This window comes from Miscanthus floridulus, chromosome 9 (genome assembly GCF_019320115.1).
Source record: "Miscanthus floridulus cultivar M001 chromosome 9, ASM1932011v1, whole genome shotgun sequence".
Taxonomy (NCBI): Eukaryota; Viridiplantae; Streptophyta; class Magnoliopsida; order Poales; family Poaceae; genus Miscanthus; species Miscanthus floridulus.
The window spans coordinates 30,211,983-30,238,874 of NC_089588.1; the positions used below are offsets into that span (position 1 = coordinate 30,211,983).

At 43.3% G+C, this 26,892-nt stretch overlaps 1 pseudogene; it reads left to right on the forward strand.

The window, feature by feature from the left end:
* Positions 1-1,048: 1,048 nt before the first annotated feature.
* On the forward strand, positions 1,049-26,892 carry LOC136479577 (uncharacterized; annotated as a pseudogene).

Here is a 26,892-nt window from a genome sequence, read left to right on the forward strand (position 1 = left end):
CTCGTGAGACCGGGGTTGTTTTCGCAAAATTCACGCGCTGGAGACGGCACCAGGAGACGCGTTGTACGTGCCCTTATAATCCTCCCTCTACTACTTAACCACCAAACCATTTTCTACATCACCAACGGTATTGGGCCCACACACAAGTCGTTATATTCCTGTATGGACCAAAAATGCCCTCGTTGCTTCCCTCTCCCTTCACTTACTAATGCGTTGTCCCCACTAATCGGCTAATTCTTGAATCCCCAGCCATCTTCCTTTGGTGTCCATTCGCTGTGCCCTTGTCTCCTTGGTAAAACATGTTTGTGCGTGAGCGCCGTCCACAAGCCCCCCGCATTACCGTACTGGGCAAGCACCCCCATTTGGTCAAGTTTTTAGGAAGAGAAGATCAGAGCAAGAGAGATGGAGAGGTGGGCTTGTGCATGGAGAAGAGATGAATCTTACTTGATCTATACAGAATTGCTGTAGTCATGCAGGGGATGAATATGAGTCAACACCATCAGCAAATCTTAAATAGAGACCAAATTATATGACACGGTCTAAAATAACCAAATAGCAATGGTTTTACATGTCTTATTAGCCTTTGTCTAAGTCAAATATACACCGTCTAAAACTACCATATACACCATCTGTTTTTATTTACATGACTTATTAGCCTTTGTCTAAGTCAAATATTTATATACTTGACCTTCGATTCCAAAAAAAATTATATAGATTCATGACATAAGATTTATGTTTTAGATTCACTATAAGAAATACTTTCATAATCTATAATACATTTATTGTGAAACTATAAAAATTGTTTTAAATGAATGGTCAAAGATAGTAATGTTTGACTAAGGATAAATTGAAGCTAATATCGAGTCTGTCTATTACACAACCATGTGTTTTATGCAGTTTCAACACATGAGTTTTTTTGCACCATAGGATTAAGGTCCAACAGCCTCCACCCTTCTTCTACCTCCGGCCTCCACAGATCACAGATAACATATCACAATTTTTTTTCTATGGAAGGACAAATCACAGAGCCGCCGCCACCGCAACTGCCATGGCTGGCGTGGGCGCGGGGAGGCGCCGCCGCTGCCACCGCCACTGCCATGGCTGGCGCGGGCGTGGGGAGGCGTGCCGGGCGCCATCGCCGGCGCCGGTGGTCACCCGTGAGAAAGAGAGAGATACATAAAAATCCATGTGTTTTTTTTTGCTAAAACACATGAGTGTTGTATAGCATTTATGCTTTCTTTTCCGTCCGCATCCCAGGCCGAGCACAAGTAGAACCTCTCTCTCGCCGAAGCTCCCGTCCGGCCGGCCTCGCCGAGGTGGTCGCCTCTCCCGAGGATCCGTCCCGGGCTGCAGGCGTCCCCGTCCCCTCGCCAAACCCTAGAGCCCCCATCTCGCACCTGACCACGGCCATGCCTCCACATGGCTCAGGGCGCCCGCGCCGCCGCGATCACGAGTCTGGTGAAGAAAGCTCCCGCTCGTCGTATGTTCGTTTCCCCTCATCATGAGTCTTCTATTTTTTTTGGTAAGATAGATGTATCGAAATCGAATAGTTCCTCTTGTCTATCGGTTGCTTGGATTGGATGGATCATTCAGGAGGGAGTGTTCCTTCCTCGTCTAGATAGATTCCTATGTTTCAGTCGGACTTCTGGCCTCAATTAGGGCAGCCTTTTCTTTTGTGCTATTAACTTGCCATGAACACGATGATAAATTGATAATATGTTCAGGTGCCGGGAGGACAAGGAGCATGAGGCTAAGCCTGCATCTTCACAGACGCTGCTAGAGGCGTCGTCGTCCTTGTGTGTCTCGCAGGCAGAGGCATTAGCTCAGGTGTCAGTGTCACAACTATCTGGAGGACGCTGCCTTTCGTCGTCTCCTGTGTCGTCGCGCATATGGGAGAGACTGCGGCGTGATTGGGGACGCCGGTTTTATATCAGGCTCGATCTTCAGGTATGTTTCCATACATATCCTGATGTAGGTGGGACATTTCAAAGCTTACTACAAACCGACGAGGCTATTGATCGCTATCTCGAGGACCGCAGGGATCCAAAAATGTAAGTTGTCTCACCTGCATTATAGATTTGGATTTTTTTTCCTATTTTGCATATGTATGCTTGCAGTTGATTATATATATTCAAAAAAAGCTTTGTAGCCACATTCTTCAGCGGCGGTTGTCACAGAAGACATACCACTTTGTTCAAATGTAGATTTTTTTTTTTTTGCGCGCAATGTAAATTTTAATTTTATTATCTTAATTGTAACCTGTACAATTAGTTCACCTTCAGCCAGCTAAAGAACGGTGGTACCATACCGTACAACAATGTTTTCTCACGTACTAAACAAAGCGTGGTTATAGGCAAACAATATGTTCTGTTAACTGATCAAAATAGTGTGATGAGAGCACAATTAGTTGGGCCATCTGAAAATTGTAGTGGGATACATTTTTCCTTAAAAGAAGGTATAATGCACTTGAGAATTTGTAGGCATGTCCGCATATGAACAATCTTGTAACATTTTGCTGTTGCTATTGTTATTTACTACCATGTGCTATGTGAGGTAGATCCTACTCAACAACTTTCTCTGCAAACTAGTGAACCTAGTACTCCCTTTGTCCCCAAAAGAATGCAATTCTAGATTTGTCCTAAGTCAAACCATTTTAATTTGGACCATTTTATACAGAAAAGTACCGATATTTATGATACCAAGTAAGCACTATTGGACTAATCATGAAATATATTTTCATGGTATACCTATTTGGTTTCATAAATGGTTGATGTCTCTATAGACTAGGTCAAAATTAAGGGTTTGACTTAGGACAAAGCTAGAAGCCTAGAATTGCTTATTTTTTGGTATTGCTTTGTGTTCCCCACTTTTCAGAAAGTGCAATCTACTGATGATGAGATAGAATGTTCTCATCTAAATTAGGTGTGTGGAGCAAGATAAGGCTAAGACGTCTTTACTGGCCTGATGGCACCATCAAGAGGCGTACAAGATCATCTATAACTGAGAAATCCTAAATGTGTCAAATTGTTCAAGCTTTAGTGGACAAGTATAATGAGGATCATAATCTTTTGGAGGTTTGCTCTCCCTTCTACCCTCATTGTGTGTCCTGTTACCATTGTTGCGCTGTCTTATTGCCTTGTTAATGTAACAATTGCTGATCTGACCCATGCTTCTTATTTCAGGATCTTGCACACGAAATCAAAGACGTTTTACACTACAAGTCAAGTTTTGAGAACCTGAAATGTTACTATATAGTAGAGAACAGGCCTTTGATCCTCGGCCAAAATGGGCTCTAGTCCCGGAATTTTTTGCGCCCGGGATTAGAAATACCTTTAGTCCCGGTTGGTGTCTCCAACCGGGACTAAAGGTCCCTGCCCCAACGGCTACTGCGCCAGACAGAGATGGCAGGGACCTTTAGTCCCGGTTGGAGCCACCAACCGGGACTAAAGGTATACTTTTACTCCCGGTTGGGGGCTCCAACCAGAAGTAAAGGTCTACTCCCGGGCCGTGGCTGCGCCCGGGGTTGGAAAGTTACCTTTAGTCCCGGTTGGAGCCACCAGCCGGGACTAAAGGTCCCCCCTTTATATCCCGGCCGGCTCCTCCTTCCTCCCCGAGCCCGAGCTCAGCACATTTTGAAGCTCACTGCAGTAGTGTTCTTGCTTCCTCCCTCCCTCCATTGTTCCTCCATCCATTATTCGATTCCTCCATCGATTTCTTCGATTCCTCCGTCGATTCTTCAGTTGTAAAGGTTACCAATCTCATACTCTCATTTTTCACCATTGTCTTATCTCATTTTGTTCACTCTATATATATATATATATGGTTCTTTATTTTGGTTTTTTTTCATTTGTAAGCAATTTGAGCTCAAAATCACTTCAAGCTTGCATATTTACATGAAATAAGGTTAAAGTAGCTAGTTGAACTTGCGGACCGTGTTCATCTCGGCGAGCACGTTCTCTGCCGAGCGGTAACGGACGTCAAGGAGGAGCTTTGATTCTACGAGGGAGAGCGGCAACGGTCGTGGAAGACCGTGTTCCCTTCCTCGTAGAATTGGAGCTCTTCTGTGGTCAAGTACGGTGCCGTCCTGTGGAGACATGCTCACCGAGATGATCACGTAAGCAAGGTCAACTAGTACGGATGGTTATTTATTCACATGTCCTGATATCGTCGCAGTAGTCTGTCAATCACCATACCCAAACGTAGTATATATATAAATATAAACTTAGAAAATAGTTAGAAAATTATAGAAAATCCATACTAGTTGAACTTGCGGACCGTGTTCATCTCGGCGAGCACGTTCTCTGCCAAGCGGTAACGGACGTCAAGGAGGAGCTTTGATTCTACGAGGGAGAGCGGCAACGGTCGTGGAAGACCGTGTTCCCTTCCTCGTAGAATTGGAGCTCTTCCGTGGCCAAGTACGGTGCCGTCCAGTGGAGAAATGCTCGCCGAGATGATCACGTAAGCAAGGTCAACTAGTATGGATGGTTATTTATTCACACGTCCCGATATCATCGCAGTAGTCTGTTATGTGTGTACACTCCCATTCTTCTGTTAATTTGCAGAAATATCATGTGAATTACTTACCTGCCACAGTAAAAGACGAGAACACAATGACCATTAAAAATATCATTGTTTAGAGATCTAGATAATTTTATAGTTTCTTAATTTTATTTGTTTATAAAAGGAGAAATTTATAGTGTATTAAAAAATGAGTATAGAGAGTAGATGGCAACTGCTTCCGGGTCCTCGGCCTCTCATGGGTTTCCAAAGCGACTTAGGCCGGGCCTCCCTCTCATTTCATGCGGCAAGTGTCGTGATGAGACGAAGATTGTGATGGAGTACCGAGTGAAGAAGGAGGGTCCCAACAAGGATCGCAATGTGAGTTATTTTATCGTATTTAATGATTATGGTTAGTTTATACCTATTTTCATGATGGTTGTGATTAAAGTTCTAATTTTTTGTTTTAATTTCAGTGGGATGGTAGTGGACGATGTTCAGGCTTCTACTGGGAGGAAGAGTATGTTGGACTCGTGCAAAAATATCTTGCACAACAGGCAGATACGACGGCTAATGAGGCAGTGATCCAGCCGAAGAAGCCCAAAGATGTTGCACAATCGGGGGATCTGTCTGTTTTAGTTGAGATTGGTCGTGAAATCCTACTGCTACTGAAATGTATTTTAGCTTTAGTTCTTTTAGTGGTAGTTGGGATTGTCTACATTGTAGCGATGCTTTCATAAATTTGTATCTTTTGTGGTGGCACGCATGTTGTATAAATAATTAATTATGATCTAGGTTTTAATATGGTATTTATGTCATGTAATGCAGATGAGCCGTCATTGGATGTATAATGTTGATCGCCGCTCCCAAGAGTTCATTGACGGCGTGCATTCTTTGTTACGTGCGGCCGAGGCAAACAAACGCGATGGTTTCATGTGCTGCCCATGTGCCATATGTAAGAATACGGTGGAATATCCTTGCTCAAGGACTCTTCACTCACACTTGTTCAAGTCGGGTTTCATGCCAAACTATATTTGTTGGACAAAGCACGGAGAAACCGGTGTTGTAATGGAAGAAGGTGAAGAAGAACAATGGGACGACAATGATATTATTCCCGATGGTGCGTGCTTCAATGATACTGCAATGGGAGAAGCTGAAGAAGAGGTAGCCGCAGAAGATGAGCCGGCTGATGATCTTTCTCAGGTCATTCGTGACGCACAAAGAGAATGTGAAAGTGAAAAGGAGAAGATCAAGTTCGAGCGGATGCTAGAAAATCACAAGAAATTGTTGTACCCAACTTGTGATGCAGGGCAGAAAAAGTTGGGAACCACACTAGAATTACTGCAATAGAAGGCAAAGAATGGTGTATCTGACAAGAGATTTGGAGAGTTACTAAAAATTCAAAAGAAGATGCTTCCGAAGGATAATGAATTGCCCGCCACTACCTACGAAGCAAAACAAGTTGTCTGTCCTATGGGGCTAGAAATAGAGAAGATACATGCATGTCCTAATGACTGCATCCTGTACCGTGGCAAAGATCAGGCGAGATGACCCTGGTGATGTTGAGGGCGAACGTCCGCGGAAGAAAATCCCTGCCAAGGTTATGTGGTATGCTCCTATAATACCACGCTTGAAACGTCTGTTCAGAAACAAAGAACATGCAAAATTGTTGCGATGGCACAAAGAAGACCGTAAGGTAGACAATATATTGAGACACCCTACTGATGGGTCCCAGTGGAGAGCAATCGACAGAGAATTCCCGGAGTTTGTAAATGACGCAAGAAACTTAAGGTTTGCTTTAAGTACAGATGGTATCAATCCTTTTGGAGAGCAGAACAGTAGTCATAGCACTTGGCCTGTTACTCTAAGTATCTACAACATTCCTCCTTGGTTATGCATGAAGTGGAAGTTCATTATGATGCCTGTGCTCATCCAAGGCCCAAAGCAACCAGGCAATGACATCGATGTGTACCTGAGACCACTTATTGACGAACTTCTCATTTTGTGGAATAAAGAAGGTGTACGTGTGTGGGATGAGTACAAACAGGAACACTTTGATCTGCGAGCATTGTTGTTCGTAACAATCAATGATTGGCCTGCTCTAAGTAATCTTTCAGGACAGTCAAACAAGGGATATAATGCATGCACACACTGCTTCGGTGATATTAGAGGTGTATTCTTGAAAAAATGTCGAAAGGTCGTGTACCTTGGCCATCGTCGATTTCTTCCTGCAAATCACCCCGTAAGAAAGAAAGGCAAGCATTTTAAAGGGAAGGCAGACCACCTGACCAAGCCTCGCAACCGAACCGGTGAGGATGTACTTGATATGGTCAATGATGTCAAAGTCGTCTTTGGAAAAGGACATGGAAGCCAACCTATTCCAAAAGACGCTAACGGTCACGCACCCATGTGGAAGAAGAAGTCTATATTTTGGGACCTACCCTATTGGCAAGTCCTGGAGGTCCGTAGCTCGATCGACGTGATGCACCTGACGAAGAATCTTTGTGTGAACCTGCTAGGCTTTATGGGTGTGTATGGAAAGCCTAAGGACACATTTGAAGCATGACAGGACCTGCGTTGTTTGAGAGAAAGAGACAACCTGCATCCAGAGAAGACAGATGATGGACGCCATTACTTACGTCCTGCTAGCTACACTCTAAGCAAAGAGGAGAAGGAAATCATGTTTGAATGCTTAAACAACATCAAGGTACCATCTGGATTCTCCTCGAATATAAAGGGTATTATAAATGTGCCAGAGAAGAAATTCTGTAACTTAAAGTCCCATGACTATCACGTTCTCATGACGCAATTACTTCCAGTTGCATTAAGAGGAATTCTACCTCCAAATATACGTCTAGCCACCGTGAAGCTATGTGCATTCCTCAATGCAATTTCTCAAAAGGCAATTGATCCAACTGATCTAGCTAAACTACAGAATGATGTGGTTTAATGTCTCGTCAGCTTTGAGTTGGTGTTCCCTCCTTCCTTCTTTGATATTATGACACACCTCCTAGTTCACCTAGTCAAGGAGATTTTCACTCTCGGTCCTGTGTTCCTACACAACATGTTCCCTTTAGAGAGATTCATGGGAGTCCTAAAGAAATATGTTCACAACCGTGCTCGCCCAGAAGGAAGCATCGCCAAGGGCTATGGAACAGAAGAGGTCATTGAGTTCTGTGTTGACTTTATTCCCGACCTTGACTCGATTGGTGTTCCTGAATCGAGACATGAGGGGAGACTAAGCGAAAAGGGGACACTAGGGAGGAAAACATATATTGGTACGGATGATGATTATTTCAATAAAGCGCACTACACAGTTCTACAGAACTCCTCTTTGGTAGATCCGTATATTGAGACACACAAGGATCTCTTACGATCCGAGTTTCTAGGGAAGACTGAAGCTTGGATTACGCATAAGCACATGGAAACTTTCGGCGGTTGGTTGCGAAAAAAATGTCAAGGTGATGAGAGCATCCATGAGCAACTGTATTTATTGGCTATGCAACCATCATGGCATATCGTCACATACAAAGGGTACGAGATAAATTGGAACATATTCTACACAGTAGCCCAAGATAAAAGGAGTACCAACCAAAACAGTGGTGTCCGCATAGATGCCACAGACCCGAATGGGAATAAGCAGACATATTATGGACGCATAGATGAAATATGGGAACTAGAATATGCACCTACTTTGAAGGTCCCATTGTTCAAGTGCCAATGGGTCAAGGTGACCGGAGGCGGGGTAACAGTAGACAATGAGTATGGAATGACAACTGTAGACCTTAGTAATATTGGGTACAAAGACGAACCATTTGTCCTTGCCAAGGATGTGAATCAGGTGTTCTATGTCAATGATATGTCTACCAAACCAAAAAGAGGGAAAAACGATAATGACTCAACCAAAGAGCCAAAGCGCCACATAGTTCTTTCAGGGAAAAGAGTCATCGTGGGAATTGAGGACAAGTCGGACATGTCAGAAGAATATGAAAAGGATGACCGAATTCCGCCCTTCAAAGTGAACAAAGACCCTAGCATCTTGGTAAATAATGAGGACACTCTATGGTTACGAAGCGATCATAACCAAGGGACATACGTAAAGAAGAAGTTCACTGTTGTGCCCACTTGATGATATAGTGATTTAATATAGTGTGTGTTTGAGATATTATGTAATAATTGTGAATTCAGATGTTTATTATGTCATGTTTCAAATTAAATCAATGTTTGATTTGGTGGGATTTCTCTCTCAAAAAGGTAAATTAGGATACCGAGTGATGAAAAATTAAAATATTAACGTTAAAATGACGTGAAAACAAATTTTCTGTCCAAAATCAATAGTTTTAATAATTTTAATTAAACACTACATTTTTGCATTAACGACATAATAAATATTAGTTACATTATGTTTTATAATTCTAACAAAAAATAAAAAAAGTTAGGTTATAGATTTTTCCTATGTGCAATAAACAAAAAGAAAATTCATATTTTTAACAAAATAATTTTATGCCTTTTATTTAATTTACTATGTATTTAACAAAAACTATTGCATTTCTATTGTATTTAACAAGACTATTGCTTAAAACAGGCGGGAAACGAAACTGCAGCCCACCTTTACTCCCGGGTGGGAATCCCACCCGGGAGTAAAGGTGGGCTACAGTTTCGTGGCCCGCCAAAAAAACCCTTTACTCCCGGTGCGTGTTACCAACCGGGAGTAAAGGTATACCTTTACTCCCGGTTGGTAACACGCACCGGGAGTAAAGAGACCTTTACTCCCGGTTGGTAATACGCACCGGGAGTAAAGGGTTTTTACTCCCGGTTGGTGGCTGGCACCGGGAGTAATTCTCTCTGATATATAACCTCCAGCGCCTGGCGCAGATCGATCCGCTCGTCTTCTTCCTCGTCGAACACCGCCGCCCTCTTCTTCCTCGCGCCGCCTCCACCGCGTCCGTTCGCCTTCCGTGACACCGGCGCCGCCCTCTTCTTCCTCGTGCGGCCTCCACTGCACGCGCCCGTGCCCCTCCTCCGCGCGACCCGTGGCCCTCCACCGCGCCCTCCTCCGCGCCCGAGGCCCCTCCACCGCGCCCGTGGCCCCACCGCGCCTTCCGTGACACCGGCGCCGCCCTCTTCTTCCTCGTGCGGGCTCCACTGCGCGTGCCCGTGCCCCTCCTCCACGCGACCCGTGGCCCTCCACCGCGCCCTCCTCCGCGCCCGAGGCCCCTCCACCGCGCCCTCCTCCGCGCGACCCGTGGCCCTCCACCGCGCCCTCCTCCGCGACCCGTGGCCCTCCACCACGCCCTCCTCCGCGCCCGAGGCCCCTCCACCGCGCCCGAGGCCCCTCCACCATGCCCGAGGCCCTCCACTACCGACCTTGAGGTGATATGTTCGTCGATGTCTTTGTACATTCGCCCGAGCCCTCCACTGCCGAATCATAGATCACGTCGAAAACTACGTAAAACTTTGGTGGAAGTCATGTCAACGCTCGAGGTCGATTGAAAATTCCAAATTTTGAATCACAAAATCCAGGAACTGAAAATGAATATTTGGAACTGTATATATATGCAGCGAGCGAGGAACTCTATATATTTGGAACTCTATATATGCAGCGAGCGAGGAACTGAAAATGAATATTTGAATCACAAAATCATGACAAGTTTAATTAAGGACCACCAATATGAAATTACTTTAGAAATTAATTAGATCGATGTAAATCCATGGCTTGTATAATAAACACGCTATATATTATTTGGTTTATAAAAATTAAGCGTTTTTTAGTTTATAAAAAATATCACATGTGATGATGTAAGCAGTTTTGGTTGGACTTGCATGCATGGCTACAGACAAATGAAGGAAAACTTCAACGTTTCTTTATTTGTGAACTTTGAATATACAGATATAATATATTAATGTTGCTAAAGTAATATGATGAATGACACATATACTTACATTTCATAATGACTTATACGTTTCTCATATGATGAATGACTACATGGTTCACATGGTACATAGGATCACAACATCACGCACCGACACCGCCCCGGCTCGCCTCACGTCGTCGTCGTCGTCAGCACACCGGCCACCGCGCCGACACGTATATATACGTCATTTGTATTCATATGCATGTATATATACGTCATGGAGCACCGCCGCCCTCGTTCGTCCATGCGTTTCTATGTATACGGCGGAGCACCACCGCCCTCGTTCACCCATGTGTACAGACATATATACGGCGGAGTGGAGCACCACCACTCTTGTCACACCGCCCTTTCTCGTGGCCTAGTTGATCAACATTCGTATTATCGTTATCGTTAATGCTAAACAATCACACCAGGGCGAACCGCGCTGTTGATGTACTATATATTGGTTTTGTTTTTTGAAGCTAGATGGCCGACCCGAGAAACATGGATGAGGAGGAGTTGATGATGAATTTGATCAACACTGGCACTCAAGTTGACGGCGATGATGGTGCTAAAAATAACGTGCAAGAGGATGTAGATGACCGGAGTCAGTACTTAGCTCTTGAACAAAATGAGCAACAACAGATTGGCCAAGTATATATTTTTTATTATTAGCTATATATATTATCATATGTCTTTATGTGTGCTCATGACATTAAAAATAATGTTTATGTTTTGTAGCCCTCTGGATCGACATCAACAACTACAACGAAGAGTAAAAATGTTCGAGGTCCCAAAAAGCCATTGGAGGGCCGCTTCATCATCTCGGAGTTCAATGTGGATACAGGAGAACCGGGGGGGCCGAATAAAATGAAATTTGTGCACCACTGTGGTTACCTTGTACGGGACCGGCTCCCGATTAGTACCCGTGAATGGAAGAAGAAGACCAATGCTCCTCATATCAGTTTTGTCTCCGATCGTGACAAGGCGTTAATTTGGAATGATGTCTTGGTACATTTCACGCTCCAAACAGATGGTTATGATGATATAATAGATGGTGATGAATTGAAGGAGCGAGTTAGGGATTGGGCAATGAAGAAGATGGCCACCCAGTTTCAGACTTGGAAGAAACACCTATACACGACGTATGTCAAGAAGAACATAGCACCAGATTTTACTGTCCCAGGCCCGATCTCAAAGTAGAGGCCCTATTGGGATGAGTTTGTACAGTACAAGACTTCGGAAGAGGGTGTGAGTCGGGTGATAAAGAACCAACGTAATGCCCAACAGAAGACATACCACCATACCTTGGGATCAGGTGGCTACCCAACTGCCATTAAGAAGTGGAACAAAATGGAAGCAGACCTTCTTGCCAAGGGTATCAGACCAGAATCACTCGAGTGGGGAGAACGTGCAAAGAATTGGTTTTTCGGTCATGGGGGAACACTAGACCAGGAGACAGGGAAGTGCGTTTATGGCGCAAGACTGCAAGAAGCAGCAGAAAGATTGTTTTATGCTCAGAGAGCTACTGCTAGTGGTGCGTTCAGGCCCAACAGAGAGAAGGATGAGCTGACATACGCCATCGGGACTGTTGAACATGGTGGCCGAACTAGAGGCAAAGGAAGTGTCTCGTGGGAGCATGGATTCCCTCAGGACAGACCTTCTTACAGAAGTCGCCAGAGAAAGAAGGAAGAAGAGGCAGAGCGGCTCCAGAGATTGGAGGAAGCGGTGCGTGAAGCACAGGAGCGGGAAAAAAACCTTGAAGCGAGAATGCAGGAGGAAATCAGAAGGCAAGTGCAAATAGCAGTGAGTGCAAGTAAGCAGGCATCAGAGCCAGAAATCAACATTAGCCAATCTGTTCAGTTGAAAAACAGCTGCGCTTCCACGGAGATACCAAATCAAGGGGACACAGGACTACGCTTCCCTGTGGATGACGTCACTGAACCTTGTACAACGTGTGAGCTACACATTCCGAAGGAGAATTCTACAATCAAGGTGGCTATCGGTCTTGTTAATCCTATCGACCGAACCAAGACACCAAGGATTCATGGGAATATAATCCAAGAAGGATATGCTACCATCTTGGTAGATAAAGCTGAAAAAGGTTTTAGTGATTTGCCTCTTGACATTCCTGGAGGTGATGGCGAGAAGACTCTAGGAGAAGCGGAGAAGACATTTATTCTATGGCGCAAGCGCTACATCATCATTCCAGGGATGTCGGCTCCACCTCCTCCTGAACTACCTCACCATAGGTACGTGCGGATGAAAACACTACATCATTAATTTGTATCGGCTTAAATAATTAACAATCTGCTCATAATAATATGTCATTCCTTTTTTTTTGTAGCAGATCCTCCCCCAACCTAAATCCAATTGTTCAATCGCCAGATCATCATAGTGCTCAGTACGATGACATTATGTTGGAAGACGAGGCTGCATCTACACCATCTCCAAGGAGGTCTCCAACGCCGCAGCCGCCACCTCCAAGGAGGTCTCCAACGCCGCTGCCAACACCTCCAAGGAGGTCTCCAACGCCTCCCCCGCCCCCGCCTACCAAGAAGCCTAGCAAGAGGCCAACCCCTCAAACGAAGAACCAGTCCCCGCCTGCAAAGAAAGCCACCGTGAAACCAAGGGCTATTCCCAAAATAATATCTGAAGAGAAGGAAGAAGGAACTGATGCATATAAAAAAGACATGTCTAGATTCTATGACAAACTTAAAATGAATCAAGAAGCAAGGAGAAACCCGGAGAAACCGTACTTCTTCGTAGCTCCAGATATTCTAAGAAAAAAGGTGACTTCTTACCAGCAACAACAGCGGGAATCTCGTAAGCCGTCCAAATCAACGTTATCAGACTATGACCGCACTCTCACCAAGTCAATTGAGGCGGCACAGAAAAAGAAGCGGGCAGGAAAAGGCATTGCCCAACTCGGACAATAAGCGCACCAATCAATCCCCCCGCTAGTTGTTGGTAATGAATGTGGTTCGAATTTAGGATTAATGCATCAGGCAAACATACCTCCGGATGTCGATTTGGATCACCTTGGTGAATTTCTTGATGAGACTGGTCTCGACCTTTACCAGATGTTTGGTGATGAAAACATTGAGAGTGCGGCGGAGGTTGATATTTGGAAGAAAAAATTTGTACTAGGCCAGAGTCTATACAACCCTCAAGCCTTATCTGATCTGGGGACGCAAATGTACCTGCTAAACAAGTGGTACATGCAGGCGTCTACCAGTGGAGACTTCTGCGTTGGTGTCAGAATTAGAGATGAACATTGGTTCCGTGGCGATGATGTTATGTATGTTGACTTTGCAGAATTTCATCAACTATGCCACCTGACCTCTCTGGACAAAGTTATCATTAGCTGCTATTGCCTGTGAGTAATAATTCTTTCGATCTATTATTAAACTCATCATATGTGTGTATATGCATATAAATTATCCTAACAAGTACTATATATATGCAGATTTACAATGACAGAACTCAGAAAGGAAGGCTGCAATGAAATTGGTTTTGTTGATCCCCATATAGTATTCGAAGACCTAATTACTCCAAAGACTAATTGGAAGTCTGAGTCAGAGAGTAACCTCATGAACTTCTTAGTGAACCAACGCCACAAGAAGGATATACTCTTTCCCTATAACTTCAAGTGAGTGTTAATCATGTCGATCATATCCTTAATGGCTCATATGTTGATTCTAGTTAATTAATGAGTGTTATGCGTTATATCCTATAAACACATGCAGCAATCAATGGATATTGATGGACATCGATCTGGTGAAAAGTCACTTGATAATCTATGACTCGATGAGAAAACCACAACAAGACTACCAAGATATGATAGATATTATCCAGAGGTAATTTCGGGATCTCTAGCAACTATATATACACACAAACATGATGATTAACTATATCTGATGATGTGGCAAATTTTTTATTAGGCAGTGTTTGGAAAACCTTTATTGAGAAGCAACACATGGAAAAATGCAAAGCGCCACTGAATGTAATCCCTTTGAAAATAAGTCCCCTGAATCGCATCATCTTTATTAATTAAACATATAGCTTTCACCGGATCACCAGATTGGATGACAAATTTTTTTCTCTTAAAGTGGTGTCTAAGGCAGGAACAGGGGAACAACTACTGTGGTTACTATGTTTGCAAGTTTATCAAGGTGCTCTCCCAAAGAACTCCTACAGAGAGACTCAAAGTACGTTAAAAATACACTATATATTCATTTAATTATTATTATTGATTGTGTTACTATGTCTTTATATATATATATATGTACATATATTAATTTATTTTCCTTTAATTCAAACCTGTAGACTCGATGGTTGGAGGAAAAGGTCAGACGGCAAGACCAAATCAAAGCAATTCAAGAGTCTATAGCTGGATTTTTTAATGAGCAAGTCATCGATTCCAAGGGCGAGTTCTACTTCGACCCAACACTGCCATTGAAGCCAAGCTAGAGGATGAGAGGAAACTTGTTATGTCACAACAACTGTAATGCAATCTTTTGTAATATATGCACATGAAATAATATAATGTAAAATACACATATGCATGCATGCATGTAAATATATATATGATGCATGCATTCATATATATATATATATATATATATATATATATATATATATTTCTATGCTTGAATTGTGTGATTTAATACGTTCATTGTGCTTGAACCGAAACATACTATATGCGCGTATAAATGTATAATTAGCAGCGTACAATACGATTTCGAAAACCTATTTTGAAAAGAAAACAAAAAAATGAAAAGAAAAGAAAAAAGAAAAAAACCTTTAGTCCCGGTTCGTATTACCAACCGGGACTAAAGGTGCCGGCCATCGTGGCATGTCAGGAGGCACCTTTAGTCCCGGTTGGTGTTACCCACCGGGACTAAAGGTCCTCCTTTAGTCCCGGTTCCTGACCCGGGACTAAAGGACCCCCCTTTAGTCCCGGATGCTTGCTCCCGGGTGGGGAACCGGGACTAGAGGGGGTTCCCCACCGGGAGTAAAGCTCGGTTCTCTACTAGTGTATCATCTAAATTTCACTACAAAGATTAAAAGGGCTGGTCCAAATGAATGTAGCATGGACAATCTTTTCTTTGTGGAAGTGAAATGTATGCCACAAGGAAAGCTTAAAGAACTGCTTGTTAACCATTTCTGCACAGTTAATCTGAATGACAATGGTATTATATACTCTTTATCTTAAATTAAGTACTGTTCAAATTAAGTTATTTGGTCGTGCTAACTTCAACTTATCTGCCTGTAATTGTAATGTATCTCTGGCTGTAGCATATGATCTTTACGGTGTTGACCTGTTTGTTTGCCCCTGTTCCATGTGTGCCACCTTCGTTGTCCTTGAGCTTTTTATTATTTATAATATCAAACTGGTTAATGCACACCAATGATTGCATAATGACTTTTTATTACCTTTAACATTATTGTGTGTTTGTGCTTGGTTGGTTCCTTTGCAGTTAACTCTTTTTTTTTTTTGTTAATAAAGGTCACTGCTATGGTTGCACCAGATATGGAGATGTTGGTATGAAGCACCCTAGCAGTTCTGTTGGATACACTGCTGGTCACATGAATGTGGGTTTGCCATTTGGATACTTTGCAAAGAGCCAGTTTAGTTCACTTCATTTTGCCAAAATTTTCAAAGATTCCCCGTCACATCGAATCTTTGGACGCATGCATGAAGCATTAAATATAAATAAAAAATAAAACTAATTACACAGTTTAGACGAAATCCACGAGACAAATCTTTTAAGCCTAATTAGACTATGATTGGACACTAATTACAAAATAACAACGAAAATACTACAGTAACATTTCGCCAAAAAATTTGCCAACCAAACATGCCCAAAGTGGAAGAGGGACTATGAGGATGAGGATGATAAATATGTATGATGATTTATTTCCTGGGAAGCCTTTCAGTCTTTCAACATTCTTGTTGCTTCAGTTTCAATTACACGTGGTCTCCCCCACTTTTACAGGTGAAAGCTAGGGAAGCTGAGCTAAGATGTTCAAGGTAATGCGTCATATCTTGTGCTGTATGGTACCATTTGTACTAAGATATTTTCGTTTCTGGATTGATTCTAGTTCCCCTACTTTTGTATTTATTGTCCTTAGGGCCTTGATAAGCCAGGTGTCATGAAGAAACTATGCACTCCTCCTCCGTGGGCAACTAAAAGAAAAGCGCTGGAGAGAAACATCACAGTCCATTGCACTTTCTTGTGTCTGAATATATATTTCACAAGCAATAGCCCTTTTAATAATTATGTTATCTACCTAGGAACTCAGCTTGTTAGTTCATGTTGTTAAGACAATGAAGAAGAAAGCATATTTGAGTGGCACTCAGAAACCATTTGAGTCGAGGTTGAGCTATGTGTAGCATGCTACTCTTAATAAATAATTATCTTAGGAATGCCCTCAGGAGACCTTTTAATGTTATGCTATTTTTCGTTGACCAACTGTTTTAGGATTAGGAGATGAAGTAGCCTATTGTTTGGAATACATTCAAGGTCAAGAGGATCGTATGCCTTGAGCGGCTTTGTTCTGTGGAACTATTGTTGGATCCAAGGTTTCACGCAAGTGGGATCTTGCAGCAATAAGCAAGTGTCGAGCAAACTAGACCAATCCGTGGAAAACAGGTCCACACCGGAGAACTGGATCTGCTTGGTAGCACATTGGTGCACCACTGTGGCTCTGTAGTGGTGTAGTGGTGCACCTCTGTGGCTCCGTAGGGTCTGTTTGGTTGTCCCTAGGATAGCCAGAGCCAGGTTTTATTTGTGCAAAGAGGCCTGTTTGTTTCATTGGCCAGTTGGCCCTAGCTGTGCAGATTCATGTTTGTTTGGCTGCAGCACGTGTCCCAACCATGAACTACCATAACTATCAATATGAGATCATGTTTGTTTCTCTGGATGGGCCTGGTGACTCATTCATTGGTCTGGCGGGTGTGTTCCCACCAAAACCGTATTCATTCAAGCATAAGTGCAAACAAATACAGAAGAGGAACAAAGGGTGTTTAATACCTAACAGAGTTTACAAATTGTACTAAAAAATACAGAAGAGGAACAAAGGGTGTTCAATACCTAACACGTTAGAGGCCAAACGCAGCTATTGGAGACATTTAGGTTTGTTTCACCTTGCTTTAGTTGAAGGGGAGAGGGGATGGTAGTGAAGAGGCGAAAGCTGGTGATGAGGAAGCAGATCTAGAGTCGAAGAGCACCAAGCGCTCCAGCCACCAGCAGCTCGAAGAAGGGGAAGAAGAAGCCCGCTTGAATGAGTGCAGGAGAGGGAGAAGGTGAAGAAGGCCCCACACCGCAAGCAAGGCGGAGCAGCAGAGAGGCCCCAACCATGGAGGTGACAACCTGCTTCAACCACACCGCCACCGGCTACCAGTCCCTGCTTGAGAGAAGGGAGAGAGGAGGCGGAGTGAGTGAGGAAGCAAGACGGAGGCAGAACGAGCACGGCGGTAGCTGAGCCCGGGAGAAATGAAAATGGATTTCATTTCCCTAGGGGCTGAGGGGAGATTTAAAGAACACACCAGCCGGGCCTGAGTAGGCGAGTGGTGACCAGGCAAACAAACAGGCCCCAGCTGCACCCCGCCAGCATGGTCCGAGGGCAGAGCTAGGGAGCAAGCAGCAGGCCCGTACTGGCACTCGCGGACAGCAGATAGAAGTTCGTGGAGGGAGGTCGTCAGAACTGGTTTTGTTTTAATCTTGGCAGCACAGCAAAATTCATTGAGGTCATAAGAATGGACACGGTTCTTTGCGCCTTCTGTAGCTCAGGCTAGTCCTAATAGATGATGTCGTACTCCAAAATCCAAGACTGTCTCGTAGGATACATGGTATGATACAGGTAAAGTTGGGATCAAATAAACTCTCTAGTTTATAGTATCACACTTCACACCCCATTACCATATCGAACGAAAACCAATACATAGGACATTGTGTTTCTCTTTTTTATTCCAATGCCACATCAACAATTTGTTCTACGTAGCATATATCAAATGAGTATAACACCATGTACTAATTCACTGCACTTGCTGCATGGAAAAGACTAATTCGCCGGGCTTGCTAGATGGAAAAGACTAATTTCATAAAAATAATATATTTTTACACAATTTTATTATTTCATCCTCGAATCAACTCGATAAAGTTTATACAGCAATATGCAGAGTATCATCTTCAATAGAAGATAGACTGAATTTTGTCCATATAACTAGATGCTCATGCGACACGACTAGAGGTGGGACTTGGGCCAGGCCATGTCAGCATGACACAGCACTCATGCGCTTCATGTCACTCTGGATTGTGGTCTCTAGGCATGCGAGGTATGTCGGGCAGGCCCGGCCCTCGGGGCGGGCAAGTGGGGCGGTCACCCCGGGCCCCCGATCGGTCAGGCCCCCGAGCACGCCTGTCTTCTCCCCTTCTCGCGCGCGCTCCCATCTAGTTTCTTCTCGCCAACTCTAGCCTCGTCATCGCGTCGGCAAGCTTGTCCCTAGTGGCCGCTGCGGACTCCGACTCCCGGCCCTCAGCTCGTTCTTGGAGTCAACGGCCTTGCAGAGGTGGTTGTTCTCGGCAGCAAAATTCGCAACCTTCTTGTTCGCATCCTTCTTACAGAGAGTCAACAGCCTTGCTAAAGCTCGCCCCCTTTCTTCTTCTCGGAGGATATCCCGTTGGCTGCCTCGAGGCCCTCGACGAAGATCTACTCCCGCTCTTATCTGACAATGAACGGCCGCTCCATCATGCAGCCATTCGGCTAGCTTGATGGTTACTTCTCCATATTATCTCTTGAAAATAATCACCGAGTAATAAGCATTGTTAGCTCAGCCTGATGCGTTGCTCGTATGTATGAACCCCCAACAACTGTACGTCTGTACTAGTTTGGTTCTCACGTTTTGCCAAGCTTTTTGTGAAGGAGAAATAGAAACGTGTGTGTTCTGAAGCAACCGTACTAGTTGATGTGTCTCATTTCGAAGAAAATTAAAAAAAATCTGTTAACCAGTATGTGACAAGATAATCCTAATAGCAAGGCCTTACGGTAGATAATAATTAGATATCGGTGAGGTATGTGACAACATACTTTTTTTTTGGGAAAGCGTATGGTGCAAGGAGAATAGGTAATGCATGTTAGGTAACTACTCTTAGCTTAGTATCCAAACTAACACGAGTGATAACAGATGTAAGGGGCCTCATTTTTTAGTCTTGCCCTGGGCCCCCAAAATCTCAGGGCCGGCCCTGATGTCGGGTCGTGCCGATATAGCATGATAAGTCTTCGCACATGCCTTTGTGTTGTCTCAGACCAAACACAACCCTCAAAATATCTTTGTTCTTTTCTTTGTCTACTCGTGAGTCGTTTCATATAAAAACTATATTTGGTATGTACCATTTTCATAAAAATGATTCTTATAATCCAATCAAGAATTAGACAAGAAGTAGTAAAAAAATTGTATCATAGTGTTGTAGATGTGCCTATGTAGTTACTAGCAAATATGCCCGTGCGATGTAACGGAAAAAAAGTTACCAAATGTTTATTGAAAATAAGGCTAAGAATGTTATATTATTTATTTTTTATATTTTCTATAAATTTTAAAGTCTATAATTTTTTTTACAATACAATGACGTCCATAACATAATTTCACATTGACAATAATACAACAATATACTATTAAATCTGCATCGAATTAAAATACAACTTCCCTAGTGAAATCGTTTCTTTTTTTTTTTGAGAATTGAAATCGTTTCTTTTGCTTAGACTCCATTTCACAACAACAATTCCTAAACTTTAAAATGACTATTATGCCCGTCTCTTTCCCTTCTATTTTTCCATCTCCTTCTCTTCCCCGTGGCCCCTCTCTCATCCGGTGGCCGCCCGCCGTTCCCTAGCCTGTGGCACCTTGCCATCTCCATCACGCTCACCGATGTTGGCGGCCCTCGCGTCCTCCCCGATGGCCATACTCACGCACCGGCAGCCCGACGCGCTCCCTCCCATGTTGTCCGGCTGGGCTGGCGGGTGAACAGCTTCTGAAGCCGGTGCAGAAGCCGTGCAAAATGGCGTCGTACTTGTAAATTTATTATTATTTATGTTTATAAGAAAAACAAGAGATATTAAAAAAAGAAGAAAAAAGAAAAAAAAGTCACGGATACTCGAAAATAGCTAATACTCTGGAACTTACAATGGCCCACACTCAGATGGCGTAGCCCAAGTTCAATGGATCGCTTGCGGCCCAACCTCTGCGAGTGCGCGCGCGGGCAAGGCCGCAAGGGGCTTGACCCCGACCCTGACGCAGTACAAGCTCGATGACGAAGGCGGCGACGTCGTTCACGATTCTGCACCGTTTTGCTCTCCCTCCCGCCCGCCGTGAGTCCACAGAGGTAATTTTTGTTACTCGAGCGTGCCCATATTAAACTACTCGAGCGTGCTAGCGTCTACTAGTGCTCGGCCGTGTCAACCTGATCTTCAACGCTAGCTTGGCAGAGCACTTTCTGCTTGAGATTCCTGGTGAAAGCTGATTCTACGAGAGAAATGATTCTTTAACCGAAATTAATTCTCTAGGATAAACTATATGTATACAGTGGTTCTGTGCGCGAAGTGAATTAGAAGAAATTACTTTTTTTTAGCTCTCAGCTCATGGCTTATTACAGAGAATCACTCGACAGAATCAGTAGAGAATTACCGCTTAGTAAAAAAAAATGTTTGACAAAGCTTGTCTTGAATTGAGCCTGTAAGCTTCCTCCGTAGTCGCCCCGCTCGGGGATTGCAAGAAGCAGTGGCCGAAGAAAGGACAGCAACTAGAACAATTTGAGGTCTTGAAGCCAATACCTCTGCCTTGGGATAACCAAACATGTGGCTGCAACGTAGTCAGCTGATGCATGAGCTCTAAAAAACTTTATAAAAGCAAAAATAAGGTCATATATTAATAATCAAATACTCCTATATCCTATTAGGTAACTTTTAGTTGGGAGACATCGTGGAGTGAGACGGTCCTGTCTTTGATTTCTAGGATGGGACGGCTCTATTTTCTGTTTGGTTAATAGGTACGGGGTCGACCCATTTTGTGTTTGGTCTAGAGACATCAAAAGTAAGATCATCTACTTGATAGATGGGTCCCATGTGCCAGTATCTTCTCATGCCTTTTCTTCCAATACCATTGACACATGGGACCCATTGATCAGTTTTTTTTTTATTTTTTTCATTTTGTTTCTCTTCTCCTTATCCCTCCGTTCCCAACCACATGCGCCACCGAAGTCCAGTTAAAAAAAAACACATTGCCTACACTGTCGTGCCTCCGTCGGAGCTGGGGCTGAGCTCACGCACCCAGCGCCGCATGACGGAGCCGGGGTGGAGCTCACCCGCCTGGCCGCGCCCGAAGCCGAGGACGGAGCTTGCTCGCTCGGCCACGTGCCAGAGCCGGGGGCGGAGCTCACCCTCACGACCACGCCTCGAGGCTAGAGCTCGTTGGACATCACTCACTCGGTCGTGCCCAGATCTCGACCTGCCGCGCGCGGCATGGCCGGTGGCGGAGCTCACCCGCCTGCGTCACCGCTCTCATCTTCTCCGTGTTGCAGTGTGCCCGCGAAGGCTCATTCCAGGTGAGACAACTCTGTCCGTCAAAAAACAAGGGACGGGAGTCACCGCATTTAGAGAGCATATTCTTGGTTGGATGGTCGGATCTCCACCCTGCCTCTGAACCGGATCTCAACCCTGCCTCTGAACCAAACACTAGTGCAAGGTGGAATATCCCACCTGAGACGTCCTATCGCTCCAACCAAACTCTATCTTAACAAACTACTATACGGACGAGTTGATAATAGATATCACGGCCATGATGAAAAAGCCCACATTTTTTTTGGCCAAAATCTTGTGCCCAGTGCCGTCCCACTAGGCGTGTCAAGTCTGTTTTCTTAGCTAGGCTCGCCGACTTGTTTTTAGCACAAAAGCAATTGAAATTAATGTGTTGGGCCCAGACTATTGTCCAAACCTTGTCTAGTAACGTGTGGGGACGTCTGGCCTGGTGGGCTCGAGCCAAGCCTATGGGCCTGGTATGGCTGTTTTGTTCGGATCTTGCTAATAAATGTTTCTAAAAAAAAAGATCTTGCTAATAAATGGATTGTAAATATACATAGCTTTATTTTTTTTGAAACTTACATAGCTTTATTATTAGCCATCCTCATATCTTTGTCAAGGCCACATCTGAAAAAGTTTTAACCGGCGGTATTTTTTTTTATTTCTACTGATGTTTTTATCAACCGCCAGTGTGAAAGGTCAATAAAAGTTGGTTAGCGATCTTTATCAGCGTCACCTAACAACCGCCTATGCAAATATTTGCATAGCGTTTTTTTAAGAAAAAGTTGTCACAACAAATAGATTTATACAAGCGGTTTTATTAAGGATAACGCCAGTGCAAATATTCTTTCCAAAAATTACAAATTAGGTTAAAAAATTATCAAAAAAAAATCCATACATGCTCCAACAAGACAGGCACATGTAGTTTTTTTTTTAATATTTTTCCATTTTGCACCACATACGCGCAAGTGTTGTTCCTAGGAATTGAACCCACAACCTCAGGCCTCATGCACTACTCTCATTACCACTAGATCCCCAAAGGCAGATGTGACTTAGCGCCAGAAACATTCCCCTTATATTCACTCTATCAGATTTTCAAATGGAGACTTGAGAACCTAAATGAATTCAAATGAAAAAAGTTTCAACTAAAAAATTTTAGATCACGTTGAGATCTATAACTTTCCTATTGATCGTTTTTCATCCGAGGTCATTTGAGAAATTTAAAAAATATGAGTTTAAAAATCATTAATGTTAAAACATAATTTTTGGGCCCTAAATGATTTCAAATAAAAAGTAGTCGACTATAATGTTGTAGATCTTTTCAAGTATTATAACTTTCATTTAGATTATGTCTCCATATGAGATATTTGAAAAAAAATCAAATTATTTGTAGTTGTGCTGGTTAAGAAAACCGCCAGTGTAAATATATCTTTACTGGTGGCTTTCTTAAGTCTACCGCCAGTAGATATCATGTATTTAAACTAGCGGTTCTCTTAAGCTTACCGCATGTACAAATTGGATTTACAATGGTGGTAGGTTGCATGGATTGAAGCTAGGGCAAGCAAGGAAATGACATCACCATCTGTGCGTCACGCGCAGGGCGTAGGTGGCACAACAAGAACATCGTGGAGGGGTGGGCGGTGCATGAGGAAGGAGAAGGGACTTATGCATTATGTCGCGACATCACCATCAGTGTGTCAGGCGCACAAGTGGCACAACAAGAACATCGTGGAGAAGTGGGTGGTGCTGCAATGGTGTAGGTTGCAGTGGATTGGGTCTGGGGTGAGCTGCAAAGTGACATCACCATCGGTGCGTCGTGTGCCGGGGCAGAGGCAACACAACGAGAACATGCTGGAGTGTGTAGCGCGCGAGGAAGGAGAAGGGACATGCGCGCCCATCATGTCATGACATCATCAGTGTGCCACGTGTGCAAGGGCGCATGCGGCATAGCATGAACATTGTTGAGGAGTGGACGATGCACGATGGAGGAGGAGCCTACACATGATGTCACGAAGGAACGGTGGATCCGCAAGCCAAGACACACTTCACTACCACCGTAACACAAGAACGGAGTGGGTAAAACAAGAGCTTTCTCCTTCGCTACCTTCTGGAGAGGCTTGACATGCTTGGAAGTTGGGATCTTGGGCAACTTTGTTGTGGTAGAACATTTCCAACTGATGTAACTTGATGTACACATGGAGAAGGATCATATTTTTAGATAAAAGAAGTTCTTTTCATCCAAAATTATCATGTAAAATTCTATTCTAGGACTCCTCTTCTAAGTTTTAACTCAAAACTCAACTTTTGATATTGTAATTTCTAAATTTTAGGGGCTCAAATTGATGATGAAAACACTAAAATAGAATGATGAAGCTTACTGTAGTACACAATGATCTTTATTTTTCAAGTTTTACAAGCAGCTAAATTTTCTTTCAGAGGTCAAAAAATTAATAATTATCTATGCAATTCATTTGTACAGGAAAATCACATTCATAGCCAATTTGTAAAGAGATTGTCAAACAAAGCCTAATCACAATGTCAAGTTGTTTTAGATTGATGGGGAATACAATGGAAAGAAAATCATACCAAAGATCTATCATTAGAAGGACAATTCATGGGTCTTCTAAGCTACCTATGCTGGAACAGAAAATGGCTATTTAGAGAGATGTGGCCTCGAAAAAGCCCCCGAGCACCTTCAGTTCAATGCAGTTCCTTAGTCGAGGACTATGAGAATAATATCAACGCAAATTTGTGACAAGTCTCCTTTGAATCTCCCTTGGGATGCTTGCAAGGAAACAACTATCCATCTTTTCCATAATAATGGTGTCTTGGCGACCTCTGGTGGTTGGGAAGGCAAGCGAAGAGTCAAGTTATCACGTAGTGACAAACTAAGGCAATAACAGTTTGATAGAGTTGCAAAATCTAGAAGGCAAGATCGATAGACCTGTAGTGGAATCTCTACAAGTTGATGGGGATTTCATCACATTGGTACCTCATGAGATATATGAGTTATTTGATTAAAGTGATAAGGCCATAGAGTATTCTCATTTGATTTTGTTTGTTTGAGGGATATGGTTTTGAAGGCGGCTCAGATGGAAGAAGATATTTGGTGTGTATGAACAACTGACTTAAAGTTTGATGATAGAGGGTTTAGGCATGTCTACTTCAATCAGATATTTGCAAGTTGTTTACATGTGTTGTATGTGGATGCTTCAATGACTTTATAGACAAAGTTTTTTAATAACTTCATTGTGATGACATAAGACTCTTGTACAATACCCTGGAAGGCTACCATGCTAAACATTTTGTCACTACTTCTATACCTTACAATAACTAACTCATGATGTCTTGTTAAGTATAGGATGACCACTTGAATCTATAGGTGTTTATTTATAGGCTTCATAGTTTTTCTGTGCCAAGCTTCTACACTTTTATGTATTTTTAGAATCTTCCTCGTGCTTATTCATTTCCTAGATAATTACCATCACACAAAATATCTAAATCTAGAATATTCCATACTTTAGCCTAAATCATGGCAACCATGCCTCATGCTTTTCTTGCCATTTATCTAGAAAGTTCCTCATGTGAATGTTTCCTATTGTATATGCAAAAGCAAAAACCATCACACCCTTTGAGGGCACGTTTTTGTTTGATCTTGATCTTGATATCAAAAGATATGTCTGAATATTTGGAAAAAAATTATTGAATCTTTCTAAAATACTCAATCCAAAAGGATTATTTCATTATTTGTTCCAAAAAAACTCTTTAAAGCTAGTGAAATCGGCACATAAGTGCGTGGGATATCTCATAACCCAGCTACCTTGGCAACTAGGTCTGTTCACTTTCCTCGGGTGCTCGAGTTCTGTTCAATAGTTCGAATTCTAAAGAAGTTGTCAAGTTATGGCTAAATCCTCATCTCCATAGTTGAATAATAAACCTAGCCCAGCCCTTATTTTGGGCTTGACGAGTAGACTATAAAGAGATTCATTACAGCAAACCTAACACTCATATTTATTAATATAATGGGGACCCATTAATAAGGGAAAGATAATAGAGAGCCATCGACCAATAGGCAGAATAGATTCTACACTCACTTCATATCTCTACTCTAAGAGGGAGCACGGTTGAGCATAGACTCGGCAACAACCAATACATAGTAGGCCCACGTACTACAACTTAAATACACTACTACAGATTGACTTATCACTATCGCCACTTTCACTTCCGTAGAGATAGAAGCGACGGTGTGATACTCGCACCGTCGATTGGAACTATAGCGAGGCCTCCTAGGACTAAACCGGTAGTTCAGACTTCTACCACCAACTGGTTTACGATAGATGCGTTAGTGGTATTGGGGTTGCATTTCCTCCATCGCATGAAAACCCAGGCTGACTGGGATACGCATTTTGCCCGCCAGCACTAAAGTTGCGTTTGGTCAACAGACGGTAAATTCAGTGTGAATGTTGAATTGCCTCAACTTTCAAGGGCGTCAAATCACCATTACTTTCGACGCATGAAGCCTAAGAGCTGCGTACCCACTGTTCTATATATACATCAGGCCCGATGCCCTCTGAAACGACCCCTCTTGTTCATCCATCATCCCCTTCTCTTCCAATCTACATAGAAAATGTTAGACAGCCCCAACAAGTATCCAAGCAGCCCGTCATCCAGCGATGACGAATTGCCTTCCCACCACTCCTCTGAGGAGAATGTCTCCTCCAACGATGGGATGTCTGATTATAGTCCTCCGTGAAGCTCTGAGAAGGAGGACCCGAAGGAGGAGGACGAGGACGAGGACGACGCCGACGCCGATGCCGAAGACAACGATGACTCCGATGCTGACTCTGACGACTCCGACTCCAACTCCGACTCCGACTCTGACTTTGCCTCACCTTCTCCCAAGCGAGCGAGGATTAAGTAG